The sequence below is a fragment of the Phocoena phocoena genome, chromosome 4 (genome assembly GCF_963924675.1).
Source record: "Phocoena phocoena chromosome 4, mPhoPho1.1, whole genome shotgun sequence".
Lineage (NCBI taxonomy): Eukaryota > Metazoa > Chordata > Mammalia > Artiodactyla > Phocoenidae > Phocoena > Phocoena phocoena.
Genome location: NC_089222.1, coordinates 84,934,907 through 84,953,322, shown reverse-complemented (window position 1 = coordinate 84,953,322; position 18,416 = coordinate 84,934,907). Strand labels below are relative to the sequence as shown.

General features: G+C 34.1%; 1 protein-coding gene across 6 annotated transcripts in view; it reads right to left on the bottom strand.

Moving 5' to 3' along the window:
• Positions 1-18,416, bottom strand: part of ZBTB20 (zinc finger and BTB domain containing 20) — a 798,335-nt gene that overhangs the window by 744,080 nt on the left and 35,839 nt on the right. The window contains exon 1 of one of the 6 annotated variants that reach the window (XM_065875978.1): positions 10,492-10,621. The exons of 2 other annotated variants lie outside the window; for them this stretch is intronic. The gene's annotated coding sequence lies outside the window, so the exon portion shown is untranslated. Of the gene's footprint in view, positions 1-10,491; positions 10,622-18,416 lie in introns of those variants that run through there. 3 more of the 6 variants (XM_065875983.1, XM_065875982.1, XM_065875975.1) reach the window with 3 other exon arrangements.

The following is an 18,416-nucleotide window of genomic DNA, read 5'->3' as shown; positions in this document are numbered from 1 at the left end:
GAAGTAGTTTTTGTAAAATACAGATGCCTGAATGTCAAAGATTCTGATTTAGGATATCTGGGAGTAGAACCTAGAAATCTGTGCATTTAAAAATCTCCTAGTGCAATATGATGTATGATAGCAAAGGCAAGTAGTGTTTTCTAACACATGTGGACCAGCTGAAATCCAGGATGGAACCCTATTAGGGATGGAGCTCCAAAATCTGAATTGTAACAAACACCCATGGTAATTCTTAAGTACACTAAAGTTTAAGAACCACTGGACTAGAGTCCAATACTATAATACCAAAAAGGTTTATAAATTTTTTTCATCATATTTGGTTATTTAAAATTTTTACCTTCTATTTTAAGAAATATCACTCTCAAAAATGAACTTACCAAAGGATATATTGTACAGCACAGGGAAACATAGCCATTGTTTTGTAACAACTTTAAATGCAGTATAATCTATAAAAATAGTGAATCACTATGTTGTATACCTGAAACTAATATAGTATCATAAATCAACTTCAGTTAAAAAAACGAACATATGAATGATGCATAAAAAATTTATCTAAAGGAAACATTAATTTTAGGCTCATAAGCATTACCATTATTATTGTTATTATTCTTATTATTACAGGTTTTTTAATCAAAACTTAGAAAACTGGGTAACTATATCATCTCTGAAGAGCCTACACCACTGAGAAACACTCCAACTAAGAAATGCTAGGAATTTCAGTGTTCTTCAAATTTGTGTGTTTTGCTTTGATTTAGGTTTCTATTACCCATTCCTTCTTTAATTAGAGCAGTAAAAATAAATAAATAAATAAATAGACGTTCTTAAACTGGTATAGTGCTTTACTATTTATAAAGAAATTCCATATACATTGTAATTTAATCTTCACAATAACACTGTGAGGTAGACAGGAAGGGTAACATTTATTATCACCTTTCTGCAAATAAGAAAACCAAGCTTAACCAGCCTAAGCAAATTGCCCAAAGTCATACAGTTTGCTATTTAAGATAATATATGGACTGAAAACCCCAGATGTAAATTCCATGCAAAAATTCTGAAATTTAAAACTAAGCACTCATTTTTAACTGTTAAAAAAAAAATTTTAAATAGCATAAGAGTCTCTAAATTGTAAGTAGTCTATAGTCCTATACCAAAGCATAGTTCATTGTGGTATTTAAATTTATTGTAATTTATTTATTTTATATTTAAAGGTTAGAAGGAAAGTGGAGCTCAATTAGCCAAAATCAAGCAAAAATATTGACAAAAAATTGGACTGTCCATCAGTTATAATACTATTTACACTGCCCATTTTCAGTTCTGCCCTGTATAAGAAAAGCCCTTGTGTCTCAGTTCCCTCTTCTAAAACATGAAATAGCAAACAGCACTTTCAAAGGCTAGCAATTTAATTTTCAGCAATCATGGCACGTTAAAAACTGTTAAACCAAATACACAACTAGAGTAACACTAGTACGTGTCTAATCCCTATTAAAAACCCTGAATAAAAAGTACCTTAAAATCAAGTAGTCCAGCCTGCTCATTTTATGCATGGGAAACAAACCTAGAAAAGTTAAGCATCTTACCCAGGATAACACAGCAAATTTGCTGTAAAGGTAGAACTAGAGATTAACTATCTTTACCCCAAAGTCAACTACAAAATACACTCGTGAAAAGGCAGTATTGTTTTCAAAATCAAAAAGAGAAACAATCATTTTTAATGTGAGAGAAAGTAAATTTCTAAAGGGATGTTTGGAAAGTAGGTGGTATCAGAAGGTATTTTTCCAAAGAGAAAAAGCTCTAAAATTATTTAAAATTTTAAAAATAAACAATAAATATAAAACAAGTAAGTTATAAACAAACCAGACATAATCATTTATTCAGACCTCAAACATCTGAGTGTCTCTGGGCTGAATGCCAAAGAAAGTTCTAGATGCAGAAGGATGAATAAGACACAAACACTATCCTGAAGGAATTCATGGTTCAGTTGAAAGATATGCTTACAAACAATGGCAGTACAATGTGAAAAGTGCTGTTACCAAGGTATGCCTATAAAAGTTGCTCTGAGAATGTGCTGGAAGGATCACCTCACTGTCTGAAATGATTGGGCTGAGAATTTACAAGTGGTAAGAATTAGGTGAATATCTCCAACAACCCCTGCCTTCTTCATCCCCCTCTCTAAATTGAATGCATCCCTGTTTGTGCCTGGAATTCTTAAAGTATTTTTAATATACACTGGAATGAGAGAAGGGGTAAAGTGAACACATCTTAACTTCTCTTTGGGTAGTAAGAATTGCCAAATACACTAAAACATAGATTTTCGTGCAGCTACTGCAAAATCAGAGCTTGAAACAATGTGCCCAATTTTTGCAAATATCCTGTTCTTTCCTTTTCACTGTGTCACGCATCAGGTACTCTCACAGCAATAGGGACACAAGGTGGCACTGTCGCGCTGACATTCATTTCAGGACCCTTTCAAACTGGACAAATTGGAAAGAGGCAAGAGACCCTATTGCAACAACTAAAACCAGAGTTGTAATACTGACCTTCTCCTAGGTCTACCAGCATTAATAGTGGCCACAGAAGGAGCAAATCATTTTGCATTTCACGACTATCACATCATGCCTGTATAGAAGAGAACATATTTTCTGATGGTTTCTGCAAAATGTTGTGTGTGTGTTCACAGACTCGTCCAAACACATACAGCACAGCTTTGCCAATAGAAAGTTGGAAGTGAGCTGTTTACTATGGGCAAGGCCATGGGCATGCACCACCTCTCCACCTAGTGGCCAGTGGGGAGGAATGGAGCCTTAGTAACCATGTTGTACTGCATTCAGTTAAAAGTAGCCCTTTTTTATCGGAGTATAGTTGATTTACAATGTTGTGTTATTTTCTGCTGTACAACAAAGTGAATCAGTTATACATATACATATATCCACTCTTTTTCAGATTCTTTTCCCATATTGTCCTTTTTTAAATTTTTTTTCTCTGGCTGCACAGCGTGGCATGTAGGATCTTAGTTCCCTGACCAGGGATTGAACCAGCGCCCCCTGAAGTGGAATCGCGGAGTCTTAACCACTGGACCGCCAAGGAAGCCCTGTGCATTATTTTATTTTATTTATTTATTTTTTAATAGGTCTTTATTCTATAAAAGATTGAATCACTATGTTGTACACCTGAAACTATTGATAATATAATATTGTAAGTTAACTAAACTTAAATTTTAAAAAAATAGTGTTCAAAAAAATAAATTAAATAATGCACAGATTAAAAAAAAAAAAGTAGCCCTTTTATCAAACCACCCATAGGCAATTATGTCACTTTGTCTGACAAATGACAACTTTTGGTTTATTGCATTCATTGAATTATTAAATAGACCCAATAATATACTGTGATATATACTGAGGACAACAACAACCAAAAAATTAAAGTACGTGTGTGGTCTCTCAGATCACCTAAATTCCCTTTACTCTTCCATCATTACCAACCTAAACTTTTCTCCATACATTTGTGATTTATAGGTAGAAAATGAAAACAGAATTACATATATATATATATATATATATATATATATAGCTATTTATAATAAAAGCACACAATCTTTAAGATAAAATCTAAAAAAGAGATTTTCCCTTCATTTTACAGGCAAGGAAACTGAAGAACAGAGATATTATGATTTATTCGAAGTCATATAGTCAGTTAGGACTAGGCCTCCAAATTTAACCACTTTAAATCCTTTTTGGCATTAGTTAATGCCTCCTATTCTCCAAGGCACTGTTTTTTGTTTGGTTGGCTGGCTGGTTGGTTTGGTTTGGTTTGTTTACCACACCATAGGGTTTCTCTCAACATACTAGGAAAAAAATTAGTTTCTAAAACTTTCATTCATGTATTTTCATGCTAAGTTGATAGGATTGTTTGTAAGTCCTAGCATATCTTTATATTCATGGGTATATTCTGAGCTTATTATAAGAATATGCTCTTTTTTAAACTAAGGAATTATTCACATTCATTTAACATTTAAAAAGCAAAGCAGCAAGTGGGCAGGGAATGGAATAGAACGTGCTGGTCAAAACCACTATACAAAAATGGTTTCAGAAAGTCACTCTAAAAAGAAATCTGAATCCTTTCAGACTGATAGGAAGTTTAGAGTTGTTTTTGTTTTGTTTCATATATAAAGTATTTAACTTTATTTTAAGAGAGAAAACACACATGCACGTGCATACACACATACAGACAAACTTTTCAGTCGATGATTTCATCCATTTTAATTAAAATCATGATGCTGTTCTGTGGCATGCTGGGAAGGCTTCTCATCAAAACAAATGAAAGCCGTCCACCAACTATGAAAATCTGCTCACAACTTCAAACCCAAGGCTTAAAAGGAAAAAGGTATGAAGAAAACCTGGCAGTGAATGTATTAGAAATGTGATTCGTTATGACTTTCTCTCCTATGATCTTCTCTTGGCAGTACCACTGGATTCTGTCTTGGAGTGGAGGGAGAATTTAGGTAGATCTGTTCTAAACAGTCATAGGGAGAATAGAATGCTGTGCCGAACAGATTAGATGGCTTTTATTGAGAGTTGGGGAGAAAGTCTTTTTCCTTCATTAGACTTACACATTTAGAAGCTTCAAAAGCCCCCACTCTCTCCACCCTCTGCTTTACTTATATTCTTATCTCCATTTGCTTCTTAATCATCTCTATTCTCCTCCCATCTAGAAATAAGGTAAAGGGATAAAGATCTTTGTTGATTTGAGGAACTAGAAAAAATAAGAACTATTCCAACTCTTCTTGCCCAATCTAAAGCTGGGTGATAAGTGCAAACAACCAAGAAGATGGAAATATTAGTAAATATGTTTAAACCCAAAGTACATTTACTGGGCCAAAAAGAATTTTAGTATGTCCAGTTTTTAAAAACAACAATAACCAAAATAACAACAAACCCAACAGTATAAAGCCACCCCTCAGACTATATTACCTAGTTCCTATTTAAACAATAAAAGAAAGGACCATATTCTCACTGTTTAAATGTCTTGGCGTCTAAATAAGGGGGTTTTGTTTGTTTATAATAATAACCATACAGTTTTTATATACATACATACTATCTACCAGAAAAACTACATAGCCTAGGACATTCATAGTTTTCTGCTAGTAATAGATTTTGTTTTGTTTTGTTTTTTACTAAGTTTTTAATTTGGTACCTGAGCAAACTGACAATATTACTTTAATTTTCTCCTACTTGCATTTCATTTACTTGAAAGAAGCTCATACTATAAAAGGAATTTGCCAACAACAAATCATAATTTGATTACAACAGTAATTCACAGAACATTTCTGAAAGGGAAGGAAAAAATAGCAAATATCCAGGCTCATTTAGTAAAAAACTAAAGCCTTCTGAACATTAGAGAGAATTAAATTTTAAATAATTTAAATTCAAACACGGTTTAAGAAAAAGTTTAGATGACAAATTTCTAAAAAACAAAATAATACTATTATGTATAAAATTAATAATTATTATCATTTTTAGTTTAAATTTATTGGACATCTTTTTAATTTCCAAAAACCCCAAGCTCCATTAAATAGTTTTATATTTGTTGAATGCAAATCCTTCCATTAGTTATTTAATATGAAAAGCTTTCAGATAAATTCTTAACATTTTAAATGCATAATGTGTAATATGTATGTTAAATTCATCATACCTAATGACAGAATTATGCAGTGGCAAAATTACTTTTACTATCAAGAAGATAAACACATTATGCTATAATTACTACCTTCCCCATCAAAGTTTCAAAGGTTAAGACTTAATATTCAGAAATGAGTAATAATATCTGCAGTTTCCATCTGCTAACTAGATGGATCAATGAATTCAGCCCTTGTTCCTATATCAGTATACTCACTTGGAAGTCAGCAACTAACTTTCCCAAAGTTAAAGCAGTTATATAAGGGTTGCTTTGGTTAACTGAACTACAGAACACCCAGAGGTGAAGTTTCATTTGAGTGTGAAAAGATTCCAGAAAGGCAAGGTCCACGTCCTCAAGCTGATTACTTTCAAGTGAACTGTAGAATCACAAAAAGGCTTGATCCTGGAGTAGAAGAGAGGTTATGAAGCCAAAGTCAAGCATAATTTTTCCACAGTTTAGTGCAGAAATAGCAGGCCACTTATTCATTATTACAGTTGAACAGCTAGAGTGGCAGAAAAGCCCTTTTTTCTTATAGGCCCTTGAATGTTGTTTCCAACATCTGCCGTAGTGGTTACAGATACACGATAGTAATAATAGATGGCATTATTTCTTCCCACAATCTCAAAAGATTGCCTATGTTGAAATTAGAAGTAATAAGAGCTCAAGGAATATATTTTGATACATTAAACATAATTGGCATCAATGTTATTTGATGATTAAATGTATAATATCTATGTTACAGGAAAACATATGAATTCAGGCTTTCTCTAGAAATTCTAGGATATAGATATTGCCCTTGGGTTTTTGGTAAAGAATTAAAAGGATTTTGTTAGTTATTTGGCATTGCTATAATCCCTGAGGATTCTGCAAAATGCTAGAAATTACTTATGCAATGGAAATGCATGAAACATAGGTTTTCAAGAAAATTGCAAATTTCTGGTTTTGCCAAATAACCTAGGAATTGTATATGTGATTTGAAAGTTTGGAGCAAAGAATCAAATGGCCAATGCTGACTGTAGTAACAGTGTAAATAATACCTAGTGATTGCATAAGCTAACCAAAATGGCTTATACAACATGAAAAAAATATATAAAAGGGTTGACTTCTAAGTTAAGAATAACTTTTGCATGTACACATTTGTTCAACTGCTAGTGTTTATTGTTCTTGATGTAGGGTGAACTATTACTATGTAAGCAATGTATGATTTCTATGTGCTTGCGATAGTCACATGGCCATGTAAATGGAAATATTTAGATTTTCTTTTCAGCACTATGCAACTTTTCATGCTTATTAGATTCTCACTGGCTAAGGACCTTAGAATGAACGTACTAGTTAATTTTTTCGTAAAAGTTTAATAAAGTGTATTTTCCATTGAAAAATGTAGTTTGTTAAAATATAGTTCTAAAGTGGCCTCCAAGACAAGTCAGCTCTAGTATCCATTATCAACTTTTAGACCTAAGGAAGGCACCCTTGGGACTGAAAAAAGGCTGGAACTAGTGGCATTCAAAGAATGTCAACATCAGTCCTTCCTTTGCCGGCAAGGATCACTAGTTAGCCGTCAGCCAGATGCTGCTTCCACACACCTTGCCAGACCCTGGGGCAACGCATTTGCTCAGGGTCCGAACTTGGCTCCTATGTGGCAGCATGACTAGTTGCTACTCAAGCTTGGGCAAGTTCATGAACACATCCACTGATAATTTCTATATTTATAGAAAGCCAGAACATGTGTAGATAATCACACAATTGGATATTTATAAAGTGCCAGATTTTATGAATACAGGAATTTGTTAATTAGCACAAGGACTAATCATTAAAATTCAAAAATAGATAAATAAACAGGAATACCATTTATTTGTTCACATTTCAGGGGAAAGTATGCAGCTGCTATCCTTTTGATGAATGTAGGCTTCTGAAGAAAAATTATGAAGAAGGAAACTATCCACAAGTTTTGAAACCTTAATGAGTAAAATCCAAGAAATTACTATATAGTCTTTACATTAAAAATAATCACAGTGATTTTCCCCATAAAGAAAAAAAGTTTAAACCAGCATGTGCTTAGCATTTGAATTACACTGTCTTGCATTCCACTGTTTTGGTCCTTTTCAAGGAGCCATAGCTGATTTTCATCGGATAGGAGTTTAAAAGCACACACATGTCATTCAGTACCAAACTGTTTTAGCTACAGGGCATGGCAAAGCATGAAATAACTGCTTTAGAGCACTTCCTCATGTGGGTGTGTTAGATAACTGTCTGCTCCAACATTAAAACGAAACACACTGTGACCTGACCAAGACTCCAGGGCTTTCAATAGGCAGATTTCATGTGCTGATAGGAAATGCCCACCATAACCAGCAAGGCTGGTTAATGAATTCTTCTGGCACTCTATAGCCCTCCTGTGATGCAAGCCTTTCAGATTTCCAAATCCCTATATAGCAGAATACACTGGTTTTGAGTTTACTTATGCACATTTTATAATGTCCTGCTGTATTTAGATTGTGACAGTCCCTCCCAGAAAAGGCTAAGATTATTTTTCATACTAAAAGTATTTTAAATCTACTGAAGGCTAAGAATTATAATGCAAAAGAAAACATATACACATTCTAAAAATCAAGCCAACCATAAAAATGACTAAATGTTTATTTACTCTTTTATTCTTTCTAGAAGGTTAAAGGAAATTTTCATCTTCTCTTAAAAACCTCTCTGTTTTTTGTTTGCTTCTAATTAACATAAACATGCTTAACATGAAATTTTAAGATGTCATATCCACAAGGAATCTGTGATTTTTTTTATCCACACATGTATGAGAATATGTACATAAACATACATAAATGCACACAGATATCTCCTCACATACATGTGTACAGAAAAAAAAATTATTGGTCAAGAGATATATTAAAGATTTCTTTTGAAAAAGGGTAGAATTTTAGGTAGTTCTCATAATATTAATATAGAAAATGACAGGTGCATGAGACATGCACAGTTTTGACATATTAGTTTTAAAACAAATATTTGGGTCAAGAGTATGAAATGGAGAAAATCACATTTGAAACACCATATATTGCATACCATATGAACATACACTTTCAACAGATTCCACCCACAGTTCCTCCTTAGACCTTCAGGGTTAAAAAAATCCCTGACAGGCCCTGACTGAGTATACTTAGCATCTGTACTACTCTTGGTCAAAGCTGGCCTTCCAGTTTAGGTAATATAAGTAAATTAAAAGTTTAGGTAATATAAGCAAATTAAAAGTCTCTGAATAAATTTTTTAAAAGAAAGGAAAAAAAGACTTTTAGCAGCAAAAGTTCACCACCCTCTTGGAATAATGGATTTTTAATAAACATTTTACTAGGTTTGAACCTTGAGAATGTGTTTGGGAATCTGCTCTGGCGTCCCAGGTGGGTTAAGAATATTGCTTTATGGACTTCTTTGTGTTGTCAGAGAGGCCTAATGGAATTTAAAAAAAGAAAGAAAGAAAATAAAGAAAGTCTGTCACTTCTATTAAATAAATAATTTATTATGAAAAAGGTGACTGTTATTATCAAAGATCTCTATAGATTAGCATCCATTTTCTATCACTGCTTAATGTGTATGCTGAAAACATTTGCGTATCTTACCACCTGACTTAATTTTTATCAAAGGAACAACAGTTTTACTTTTGGACAAATCCAAATAAAACTCCACTAAGGAGACCATTTCAAATGGACCTATTTAACTACTTCTTTGAATTTTGAAGAACACTGTTCTGGGAAAACTCTTCAACTATGTCACCTAGTTGTGAATGCAACTTTTTTTCCCCAACATAAAAAAGAAAAATAAATAATAAAGGAAAAAGAAAGCACCTCAAAACTATGTTTGAAATAACAAGTGCATTATTTATAGTTCTCGAAATGTTAAATGAATACTTACAGTTGTTGCATAAGATGGCCTGATACACTTCATAGCTTCCACTTTGTAAAAAGACGGCCAGCCTCCCACTTCTCCCTCCCCAAGCATAAATAAACAGTTACATACTGAAAGGAAACTGTCCTAGGATAAAAACTGCTTGTTAAGAAAGTTTGCAATCTTACTAACCACAGTGATATCCCTACAAATGTAAAAGTCCATCTGCAAAATACAAGTTACAAGCTTATTCCTTTCAGAATACCCCCCACATGTAGTATAGAAGAGTATGTAATAATAAAAATAATTACTAGATTTTTACCCACCCTCAGTGACAACCCCTCACCTTATGGTCAATGCCATCCAAAAAATATACTGGCAAAAAGTATTCAACCTGCTTCGAGGATTTAAACTGTAAATATGGACTTTAAACTTCAATGTAAAACAAAGAACAAGAGTCTCACTTTAGTAATACCCACGCTGTCACTGCAGCTAAAACTCATTGGCACATTACTAACAAAACCCAGTTAGCAATAAATAAGGACAACATGATATATAGACAGACAGATGGAACTGCATAAACAGACAAGAAAAGCAAAGAGACTGACAAACATACGAGGGGTCTGTTTTAAAAGAGTGAAAGATACTGATTTATTTGGGACTTTAGTAAGAAAAATAGGTTTGTTTGTAATTATTTTTAAAGTAATTAAACTAAATCACAAGGGCACACCCTTAAATAAGTAGGAAGAAAATTAGTAGAGGATAGGTCTCCTATAGATGTTCTAAATTTTAAGCTAGCAATACCTCTGTCAAACTTAAATCTAGAAATTAAAATTCAAGGGAGAAAGAATAAAAGCACTGGGGGCTAAAGGAGATGATAGGTAGAGGGGGGACTGAGGAAGCAGGATTTTTTTTTTTGAAAGTTGTCTGCCCTACCTTCTTCCCCAGCGCTGAGTTTCTCTTCTCATAATCGGTGTCTCCCTGGAAGTACAGTGTGAGTGGTAATGACTGCCTGCCTCCCTAATGAGTCCATTTTCCTGCTCTTGATGTTGTGTATATACACACACTGCAACCTACCTTACAAACCACAGAGACGGGAAGAGAGAGAGAGAGCAAGGCACGGGGTGGGGGGCAGAGAGGGAGAGAGAGACAGAGACAGAGCAAGCGAGTGAGAGAGAGAGAGAGAGAGAGAGAGAGAGAGAAGAGGAGAGAGAGAGAGAAAGAAAAACAGAAGGAAACAGAGAGAGAAAGGCACAGACAAAGCCCTCCTACCAGACAGCAGACAGCCTTCTTTCCCCTATCCAGCAAAATGCAACTCGTCTAATGCAGCAACAGGTTCAGTATTGCCAGACTAACAGTGAAAAAGGTATATTCTCTATATCATTACTGCTTGCAGATAAACAGTTTAAGAGCAGCTGGCTCCACCTTCTTTATTTATGCTCCATTATGAGGAATGTATTGTTTCAGTTCTGGCACACAGTACATGTAATTATCATAAATACATTTTTTGCATATTAGCAGGAAATATTGAAATACATAGCTTATTTGTGCAATCTTTTAAATTTATTTTTTTAATGTGAAAAGAGTGTCAACAAATCTGCTCTGACAAAAGCCTAGTAATGATTTTAAAGTCAGAGCAGTCTTAAAGGAGGCTCTGAAAAAAACAGACTCCATACAATAGGAAAACTGATCTCAGACAAAACTGATAACTGCAAAGAAGAAATCATTGCTCAGTAAATAAATCAAGACCATAAGCAACATTGCAGACAAAAGCAGAATTAAGTTTAATTAAGTAACTAATAGATTGGTACTCTAGAAGAGGGCAGATTGGTTTCTTATTTGAAGCATCTCTGTAAAAAAACACCACAATGCAATGTACTCTGTGTGAACAGGTGCAATGCATATAGTACATAGTGTTACAACAATAGAAATAAATCCCACAAGGAGCTTCCATCACAAGCAGGACAAGATTTCATAGAATATGGATCTGAAACCACAGCAGAACTCCCTTGTTCTTTTATTAGGAGGAAAAAATAAAAATAATCAATGCTTCCTTAAAAGAAAAAAAAAACTGTTTTTCTTTGTCTAATGCCTCTAACCGTTTTTTTGTCTACATGCTAGAACCAAAATAATGCTGATATTGCACTCCTTACCCCATCACGTGTTTCCCCACCCCTTCCCCCATGCCTTTTCTTATTTCATAAGTGATACATTTGCAGCTATGGAATTACAAAGATCAGAAAACAGAACTAGTTTCAAGCCCTTCTCCTTGTCCCCCAATTTTTTTAAACTAGACTCTGCCCGTCTACCTAGACAGCCACCTTCCTTAAAATATTTCTATACAGTTTGGCTGTGTGTCATTTAGATGGGACTTAGAAACATTACAATACAGGTTAAATATTCTAAAGAAAATTTACATAAAAATGAAAAAATGACTGATTCTGACCCGTTCAAACCCTGCATTTGGGCACCAATAATTAAGTACATTCATTGTAAAATCATCCTTTTTACATGGTTTAGTGTTTTATCATGCTTCAAAAATTAGGATGTGCTCCTTTGCATAAACAAAACTACTTCAGTATATAAGTATCAATTCCTTTGTTTAAAAGTCAGTTTTCAATTAATAAACTGAATAACTTAATTACTTCAATATACAACTTACAGATTAACTGTATCTTCATCTGATTCACAAAAATCTTTTAGAATGTCAGTTAAATCTTGGGTCATGTTCAGAACCGAGATCAATATTGTTTTAGCTATTATAAGAGTAAATAACCCATAGCACAGAAATTAAAACGTGATGTCTGGCCACACATGCACACTGTCCTGGGAAAATTCTAGCAAGAAACCAAGACTCCAGACCCTCCACTCTCACTGTAAACCACCAATTCTAATTCTCTGGTACTGCAGTAGTGTTATACCCTTCTCTGGGGTGGTTGCTTAATAAAGAGGGGGCAGACACACGTGAAAGGGGAGGTTACAGCCCCCTACTTTTGGTCACATGTCTTGAGAAAAACCTTTCTAAGACTCACTTAGTGTGCCTAAGGTACCAGCATGCATCTCACCCCTTACTGCTCAGTCAGACAGTTCTGTTTTTCTACTATTGCCCTATTGTTTCTCTGAAGCTTCGTTCAAATGTATGAAGAAAAATGCCACTTAAAAAAGCACACAAGCTGCACAGTTTGACAGACTGATTTGAATTATATATTAGTATGTCCTGACTTTTAAAAATAGGGTTCTAGGTATTTTTGTTTTGTCTAGTTTGCTTTAACGCAAGAATAAGAAGACAGTATTTGATTTCTACCAGCAGGAGTCAAAAGGAATGTAAAGGACCATGAGGGCTATTCACCTTTTCTAAAGAAAAACCAGTTAGTTGAATTTAAAAAAGAAAAACAAATATTTTGGCTTAGTGAAAAATGCACAACATCCCAACACTTTCTCCATATCTGCATACTTTACTAGATTCCAAGCACAGTAAGTGACATATTCTTAGTACTTTCTGGAGTTCAAGATACACTTTCCCTGCTAGAACTGGTGATCCACGTATTAAATTAACCATAGCACCACATGAAACAATAATCCTAACTGACTATCAGACTCTGAAGTTATGAAGTTATTAAATTAAATTGTTTCATATGTTGATATGCCATGGGGCAATTTCATCCTGTAGAAACATCTTAAAGTAGGAGTTAAGAACTGATTTTGACCCTACTGTCACCACGAGTAGTTTGTGTAGCCTGGGCAAGTCATGTAGCCATACTCAGCTTCATATAATAAATTAAATTAAATTTGAAAGGAAGGAATTGAACTGGTTAACATAATAAGGATTATGATAGCTAATGCTTAACTCCTTACTATGTGCCAGGAACTCCTCTAACTACTTTGCATTTATTAACTCATTAAATCCTAATAATGACTCTATGAGGTAGGGATTGTTTTTAGTTTCATTTTCCCGGTGAAGAAACAGAGAGGTTAAGTGATTTGCCCAAGATCACACAGCACAGCAGTAATGAGATTTGAATCCAGCCTGTCTTGTTTAGAGATCATGTGCTTAATCCCTACACCATATTGTCTCCCAATATCTAGTTCTAGCTCAGGCCTCATCTAGGATAAGAATCTGCGCTTATGAGTTAAATCCAACACATCCTGATGATTCCTCCTAACCTGTTTACTAATATAGCAAATTTGCTCTTCTAATTTACACCCAGAACTCTCAATACATTTGGTTTAAGAGTCTATTTAAAAGTTTACATAATCCATTCAATCGCCTGTTTCCAAATGTCCATAAATATATGCAACCATTTGCTTGAAGTGGAAAATAACTTGTAACCAATAAAGCTATCAATTCATAAAGCCTACTTGCACTATATGTAGCTCCCATACATTATTCTCCTGAATATCCTGTGTTTAAAAAAGAAAACAAAAAACCAAAAAAACTACACAGTTCTTAAAGGTTCCCTAGTTCAAGTATCAAATACAAATGCAAGTAATTATTTAAAGAATAAATAATAAATAAAATACAATTTTAAAAATTCTTGTTTTCCATAGCCTGAGAAAGGCATGGAAAAATACAAGGATTTAATTATAAATGATTTGTAAGAGATACTGAATAATATCATCCTATGGTTTTTACACAGTTGGTTTTAACGTTAAATTATTTAGAGATATATTCTGAACACTTTTATACTAATGTCTCATTCTGCGAGAAAATTCATCTGCTCTGATCTTTGTGCATTAATTAAACATGTATTTTGTGCCCACTATGTGCCATACACTCTACTTGAGGGTGAAAAGTGAAAATAAAACATATGGTGTAGTTTCTGCTTGTGAAGACTTCACAGGCTGGTGGGGAACAGGCATGTGAACAATATTAGCCGAAGCAAATAATATTGCCACTATTTAATGTAATATCCTATGTAATGCAGTGCCTTAAACTTCCTGTACTTCCATCAAAAAGCTAAAAATGAAATTAAACAAAATAAATATAGATACCTAAATTTAAAATGTGGCTTATGAAAGGTGTGTGTGCCTGTGTGTGTGTGTAGCAGGAGGAGGTACTGGGGTTAGAATGGAGATAGTTTTTTCTCTAACAGTGTGGTTTATAGACCCATTGAGTTAATTTTGTCCACTGTCCCCCAGGTGCCTAGTAAAGTGTCTTCTACAAGTACACAGCACATGTACTTCTTATGACTGTGGAAATCCGTGATACCTATTGCCCTGGAGCATAAAATTTCATTAATTTTAGGGTTACAGTGTACTTTGATCAGAGATTGTTGACTTGGCAAATGAATACTTCCACATGTACAAGAAGGGTGATACTTTTTTAATTTTGGAAAGAAAGTCAACTAAATTCAAAACAATTTACCCCTATGCCAAGTATACTTTTGCCAAGTCCTTTCTCAGGCATCATTAATGTTTTTATATTATGTGAGGCTAAACAGGAAAAAATGTTGGGACAGTTTAAGATTGTTCACAAGAACATTCCCAAAAGATACTTTTATTGCACAGATTAAAAAGAAAAAGAAGGGGGAGGGTTGAAAATAAGAGTCATGTTGCAATGATGGACAGAACAAGACTTTTAGCCCTGGGTAGAAAAGCAAAGTCTGAATTAGTGGGTCAAAATGAGTAAGTGTCACTAAGTACTGAGGCCACCATCATAAAGTCAGTTCTATCTGGTCTAATTAGATAATGATCCTTAATCCTTAATCTTGGTCATCTGTCTTAAAATTGTATCTCATCAGTACCAAGAAAAAAATAGAAGAGATTATAGATAAATCATAGTTTACTAGTGGTAGGTCAGTAGTATGACCCTTATATGGGAAGAGATGCATATCTAATGTCAATTCTAGTCAACAAATATTTAATTTTAAAACAAAAACAAAGCATTCCATGTAAACTACATCACTGGGAGTACCTTTATTATACATTTTGCAGTGCTGTAGACATCTATCCTTTAATACAACTCCCTTCTCCACCGGACTGAAGGAACCTCCAGGAACAGAGGTTCTACTTATTAAGTTTTGTCAGCCTAACACCTTGCAGAACACCTGGAATATGGGTGAAGCTCAATAAAGTTTTCTTGAATGAATGAATAAACAAATGAATGAATGATTAAACAAATGAACAAACAAAGCAATATATGGGATTTATAAAACTTGGCTAATTAAAAACTTTAACAAATTTGAGTTGCAAGGATGATATAAACAACCTGTAAATAGCATTGTAACACATATTAAATCACATATAGAACGTATTCTTACTTTAAGATCTTGGAAAAAACAAAAATGGTTACAGTAGACAAAAAAAGTAATACTCTTCAACTTTTCTGCGTCTGAAAATTTTCAAAATAAAATGTTGAATAAAAACGGTATTGTCGGGCTCCCCTGGTGATGCAGTGGTTAAGAGTCCGCCTGCCGATGCAGGGGACACGGGTTCTTGCCCCGGTACAGGAAGATCCCACATGCCGCAGAGCGGCTGGGCCCGTGAGCCATGGCCGCTGAGCCTGCGCGTCCGGAGCCTGTGCTCCGCAACGGGAGAGGCCATAACAGTGAGAGGCCCGCGTACCGCAAAAACAACAACAACAACGAAAAAAAAACCGGTATTGTCCTATAGCTAGCAGAATTTTAACTCATCTCTGAGAAGAAAATTCAGCTTCCCTTTACATTTTGTTTATCCATTTTTTCTTTCACATCTACAACATAAGTGTAAGTCTGAAATTGGCCTTAGAGTGCCTCATAGGAATAGAACCATATTCCTTTGAGAAAAAATTCCATTTCCTTTGAGAAAAATTCCTTTTAAGCTGGTTAGGGTCAAAGAGTGGGACCTGAATAATTCTTCTTGTGTGTTTAAAGTGTGCTGCAAAAGAAATTAATAATAATTTGAAGGTAGGGGAGCATAGAAATGAGATGAGAGGAGGAAGAGAGGAGAATGACAGGAAAGATGGGGTCAGTGAGAAAATCCCCAATGTCAAGGTGGCCACAGATTTTTTTAAAAGAGTGACACCTAATATAAATTCTAAGAGGTTTGCATTTTTTGCGATGCAAATATTCTTCTCTCCAAACCTGGAAAGCTTGGTATATTCTACAACCACATTTAATAGTATAATAAGGAATAAAAAGACGGAAAAATAAAGTACTGCCATACATTCACTCCTATGCTGTGGCCTTTGCAAACATAGAAGCTTCTTAATTGAGACAGAAAATACTCCAGAAGTTGCACGGAGTGACCAGTGGCACTTTGAATAGTGGCCAGTAAATGGTGAATAGTGAATAGTAAAAAGTCAAAAGTATCTTTAACATAGAATGACTCAGATATGGACATGAGTCAATCACCTTTTTTTCCATAGACACACAGGAGAAATATGGCCATGTGGAAAAGAGGCACAGAGATTAATGTCTGAATTACAAGCTTATTATGACTATTACTGTTGTTACTACCTCTATAAACTGATCTTAAATGATATGAATATCTTCAGAAATTTAGGGGAGGAGAGTTCTTTTGTGACACAATCAACAAATTTTGAATCAAAGAATTAAAAAACATAAAAATGTCATTCTCAATATCTCCCTGGCTCTAGAAAAATATATTAGGTATATATACTACATTAACTTTTTCTGCTCCCTGCTCAATCTTCTCTCCTAAACAATCTAGAACAGTGTTAGCAACCATCTTTAAAGTTTCAACACTTACATAATAATTTATCCATATGTACACGTTATATTCAACGCACAAGGAAAAAGAAACAAACTACAGAGTGCATTCTATAGGAAAAATAAAAGTTACATGGAAGATATAAAAGAGGCATCTTAATTGCTATAGATGTTGTTTGTCCAACAGGTTAGTGAGATCCCCACTGTCCTGCTTCGTGACTCTACATGCCAAAACTGTCTCCATATTCTTGCTACTATTAGTAAGAATCCATTCTTATAATAAAAGTTATCACTATTATAATGTGTCAGGAACTGCGGTTGGTGTGACATACACTAACTCATTTAATCCTCCTAACAGCATAATAAGAAAAGGAATATTAATGTTTTCATTTATAGATGAGGAAACTGAGGCCCAAAGTCTTGCAGCTAATAAGCGGTAGAAGTCAGGCCTAAACTCAATCCAAGTGGAATTTTTAAGGGATAAAGGGAGGAGCTTGACAAAATTACTCCAAAAATTTTCTAGAATAATGAACTGGTGAGATTAGGAAGAAATTTTCAGAAAAAACTAATGATGAGAAACAAGTTTGAGTATATATATTCCCCAATAATAATTTCAATATTCATTTTACACATATTTGAGAAAAAGTATACCTGTCTCAAAATAAAATTTAAAGAAAGGATAATGAAGAAAAGCAGAATATAAATAAATAACTTTTCAAAAGTGATGAAACATACCAGGAACCAGTTTGATTAGAGTTGGAAACATTAATAACAATTTGTCAAGTAATATTGAAGCCAGATATTAATAATAGAGTCAGCATGAAAAGAGCCTGCTAACTCCTCTGAGGCAACAGGCCACAGGGACAATTCAAAATAGGTAGAAACAGTATCTCTTATTTTTAAGAAAGCTCATTTAACCCCGATAAGTTATAGGCTTACAAACATAACCTTCTAAATATATAAGGTCATATCAAGCTTTTGGAAAAGAACCTACATAAAATCTCAATCTTCTTCATTTCTATTAATAACAAATACAGGAAAACCTCATTAATCAGAGAATATACAAATCAGAAGGTCCACAGGCTTCTTGTGAAACAGAAATTTTGAAATGAATTTCATTAAATTAAATTTTACTTTGATAATTATGTTAGGTGTTTCAAAATTATCAAATTATCAAAATAAATTCTACTTTATGTTGAATATCTGTAAATT